The sequence below is a fragment of the Cryptomeria japonica genome, unplaced genomic scaffold (genome assembly GCF_030272615.1).
Source record: "Cryptomeria japonica unplaced genomic scaffold, Sugi_1.0 HiC_scaffold_495, whole genome shotgun sequence".
In the NCBI taxonomy this organism is placed as follows: Eukaryota; Viridiplantae; Streptophyta; class Pinopsida; order Cupressales; family Cupressaceae; genus Cryptomeria; species Cryptomeria japonica.
The window spans coordinates 45,272-49,654 of record NW_026729313.1 but is presented as its reverse complement, the minus strand read 5'-3'; the positions used below and the strand labels follow the sequence as shown (position 1 = coordinate 49,654).

General features: G+C 61.0%; 1 non-coding gene across 1 annotated transcript; it reads right to left on the bottom strand.

Annotated features, from left to right (window-relative positions):
• Positions 1-929: 929 nt before the first annotated feature.
• Positions 930-1,048, bottom strand: LOC131871974 (5S ribosomal RNA). The gene has a single exon (XR_009370159.1). It is a non-coding gene; the product is annotated as a 5S ribosomal RNA (ribosomal RNA).
• Positions 1,049-4,383: the final 3,335 nt, after the last annotated feature.

The following is a 4,383-nucleotide window of genomic DNA, read 5'->3' as shown; positions in this document are numbered from 1 at the left end:
GCACCTTTTGTGCGCTCCAAGGTGCGCACGAAGTCGGAGCTCGGTTTGCCCCGGGTGCGCACCTTCGCCAGGGTGCGCACCTTGATGCGCACGCCTTGGCTGGGCTGCGCACCTTGGTGGGCGCCATGGTGCGCACCTTTCGTGCGCTCCAAGGTGCGCACGAAGTCGGAGCTCGGTTTGCCCCGGGTGCGCACCTTGGTGGGCGCCATGGTGCACTCCGAGGTGCCCAAGATTGGTGCGCACCAAGGAGCGCTCCGAAGTGCGCTCCAAGGTGCGCGCGAAGTCGAAAGTTGGGTTAATTGTCCGGTTTGCCTCGGGTGCGCACCTTGCGTGCACCTTCGCCAGGGTGGGCGCCTTGGTGCGCACACCTTGGCTGGGCTGCGCACACCTTGGCACCCGCGTTTCCTTCATTTTAAATTTTTTTTTTTTACAATCTCTCAAGTGGGAAATTCTATAATCTCAACTTTTTTTGCCTTTTCAGGAAACTTTTGAATGGAGCGCATCATTGGTGCGCTCCGAAGTGTGCTCCAAAGCTCTCTCCAGCTGCGTGCACCTGCCCCGGCCGCGCACCCGGCCCCGCCCAGCTTCGCTCACCTGTCCCGGGCGTCTGGTGCGGAACCTTAGAGTAAGAAACATCACCGTGCACCTTGGCCAACGTGCGCGACTCGACCGAGCGCGCACTGGCCGAGGTGCACACCGATTTCACCTGGGTGCGCGCGCAGCACCTCGGGCGCACCGGGGTGCGCGCACAACGCCCGGGTTGCACCGTGGCCTGTGTGCTCGGGGCGCCTCGGGTGCGCGCTCGGTGTCGCCCCCGCGCGCGCGGTAGTGCGGGCAGCGCACCCCGGCCCGGCCCGGCCCCGACGAGAACGCAAACGGGCAAAAGGTTTATTCAAATAGCATTGCGACGCCCGGCGAAAAACTAAAAAAGGGTGCAACACCGGGACTTCCCGGGAGGTCACCCATCCCAGTACTACTCCGGCCCAAGCGCGCTTAACTGCGGAGTTCTGATGGGATCCGGTGCACTAATGCTGGTATGATCGCACCCGTTATGAGCTTGTCGCAGTGTGTACTTAGCAAACCGCGACCCACGTGCGAATCCACCCCGGCCACCCACCCCCGTCGAGGTGCACACCCTCCCTCGCGAAGTGCGCCCCGTTCGCCAAGTGTGAGCCCTGCCCGGGTGCGCGCACCTTGCTAGGGCGTCGGGTGTGCACCCGGCCCGGCCTACGTGCGTGCACCTGGAGGGGGCGTCGTGTGCGTGCAGTGTCCCGTCTGCAACGCGGTGCCCACACACCACCTCGGGCGCAACGACCTGCGCTCACATGTGGGCCGAGTGCACCTTGGTGCATGTTCGGGGCGCCTCGGGTGCACGCTCGATCTTGCCCCGGTGCACCAAGGCGCTCGGTTTGCCCCGGGTGCGCACTTGGTGCAAGGTGGGCACCCAAAATAGGGATCAAGCACCAAAACACAAGTTTCGGGATGCAAAATGGGACCCAAGGACCACAAATGCGTTCCAAGACCCATGATGGGTCCACGAGAACAAAAATGTGTTCCGAGACTTAATAAACAAATATTGGGTTTTAGGAGAAGAAACATGCTCTGATGCCCAAAACGAGAATCGACCCCGAAAAGGCCACAGGCCAAAAGTGGGATGCGAGACAAAAAAAAATGGGACCCGAGGACCAAAATTGGGTTCCCAGGTCGAAGACAGGGCAACCGGACAAGAAACGACCTCTAAGGCTCGAAATGAGTCCCGACGACTAAAACTTGACAAGAAGCACCCATCAGGCACCCAACTCGACACCCATGGGATGCCGACCCACCCGGGCTTCCACCTAGCACACCTTGGCACCCACCCACCCTCGCACCCAACCTCGCACCCAACTTAGCACCTTTGAACCCACATTGGCACTCACCCTGACCCTGGCACCTTGGAACCCACATTGGCACTCACCTTGACCCTGGCACCCACCTTTGCACTCACCTTGGGACCCACCCTGGCTCCCACCTCGGCACCCACCCAGACACCCACCTTGGTTCCTTGGCACCCACCTTGGATCCTTGGCACCCACCCCGACACCCACCTTGGCACGCAACTTGGCTACTTGCCACCCACCTTGGCTCCTTGACGCCCACCCCGACAACCACCCCGTGACCTACCCTGGCTAGGGTTGGTGCACACCCACCCTGGTGCCCACCTTGGCACCCACCCTATGACCCACCTTGGCACGCACCTTAGTACCCACCCCGTTACCCACCCTAGGACCCACCCCGTGACCCACCTTGGCCAGGGTGGGTGCCTTGGTGCGCACAACTTGCCTGGGCTGCACACCAGGGCGGGCTCAAGATGGCACCCGCGTTCCGTTTTTTTCACTATCTTTCAAAACGGAAATTTTAAAATCTCATTTTTTTCTTTTTTTTGCCTTTTCTGGAAATTAGTGAAGGCAGCGCATCAAAGGTGCGCAATGCTGGTGCGAACCCGGGAGCGCTCCGATGTGTGCTCCAAGGTGCGGCGTGCACGAAGTCCGAGCCCGGTTTGCCCCGGGTGCGCACCTCGCGTGCACCTTCGCCGGGGTGAGCACCTTGGCTGGGTTGCGCGCCCTGGTGCGTACCAAGGAGCGCTCTGAAGTGTGCTCCAAGGTGCGGCGTGCACGAAGTCGGAGCCCGGTTTGCCCCGGGTGTGCACCTCGGGTGCGCACCTCGCGTGCACCTTCGCTGCGGTGGGCACCTTGGCTGGGTTGCGCGCCTTGGTGGGCACCATGCAGTGCACGAAGTCGGAGCCCGGTTTGCCCCGGGCGCGCACCTCCGCCAGGGTGGGCACCTTGGTGCGCACAACTTGCCTGGGCTGCGCATCAGGAAGGGCTCAAGATGGCACCCGCGTTCCGTTTTTTTCACTATCTTTCAGAACGGAAATTTTAAAATATCGTTTTTTTTTGCCTTTTCTGGAAATTAGTGAAGGCAGCGCATCAAAGGTGCGCAACGCTGGTGCGAACCTGGGAGCGCTCCGATGTGTGCTCCAAGGTGCGGCGTGCACGAAGTCGGAGCCCGGTTTGCCTCGGGTGCGCCCTGGTGGGCACCATGGTGCGCACCAAGGAGCGCTCCGAAGTGTGCTCCAAGGTGCGGCCTGCACGAAGTCGGAGCCCGGTTTGCCCCGGGTGTGCACCTCGGGTGGGCACCTTGGTGCGCATGCCTTGCCTGGGCTGCGCACCAGGGCGGGCTCAAGATGGCACCCGCGTTCCTTTTTTTTCACTATCTTTCAAAACGGAAATTTTAAAATCTCATTTTTTTTTGCCTTTTTCTGGAAATTAGTGAAGGCAGCGCATCAAAGGTGCGCACCTCGCTGCCCACCACGGTGCGCAACGCCGGTGGGCACCCGGGAGTGCTTCGAAGTGTGCTCCAAGGTGCTGCGTGCACGTTGTCGGAGCCCGGTTTGCCCCGGGTGCGCACCTCGCGTGCACCTTCGTCGGGGTGGGCACCTTGGCTTGGTTTGCCCCGGCTGCGCTCCGAAGCGGGGTTATTGGAGCGCCGCCTCTTTTTTTGTCGGAGCGTTTGGTGGGGTTTCTCGCATTGGCTCTTCCGAGGCCCGGTTGCCACCCTGGCGCGCACGAAGTCGGAAGTAGGGTTAATTGCCCGGGTGCGCACCTTTGCCAGGGTGGCACCTTACCTGGGCTGCGCACCAGGGCGGGCTCAAGATGGCACGCGCGTTCCGTTTTTTTCACTATCTTTCAAAACGGAAATTTTAAAATCTCCTTTTTTTTTTGCCTTTTCTGGAAATTAGTGAAGGCAGCGCATCAAAGGTGCGCACCTCGCTGCCCACCTTGGTGTGCTCTGAGGTGCGCACCCGGGAGCGCTACGAAGTGTGCTCCAAGGTGCGGCGTGCACGTTGTCGGAGCCCGGTTTGCCCCGGGTGCGCACCTCGCCTGCACCTTGGCCGGGGTGGGCACCTTGGCTGGGTTTGCCCAGGGTGCGCTCCGAAGCGGGGTTACTGGAGCGCCCCCTCTTTTTTTGTCAGAGAGTTTGGTGGGGTTTCTCGCATTGGCTCTTCCCAGGCCCGGTTGTTGGGTGCGCTCCCACCCTGGCGCGCGCGAAGTTGGAAGTTGGGTTAATTGCCCGGGCGCGCACCTTCGCCAGGGTGGGCACCTTGGTGCGCAAACCTTGGCTGGGCTGCGCACCAGGGCGGGCTCAAGATGGCACCAGCATTCCCTTTTTCTCACTATCTTTCAAAACGGAAATTTTAAAATCTCGTTTTTTTTTTGCCTTTTATGGAAATTAGTGAAGGCATCGCATCAAAGGTGCGCACCTCGCTGCCCACCTTGGTGTGCTCCGAGGTGCCCACCACGGTGCGCAACGCCGGTGCGAACCCGGGAGCGCCCCGATGTG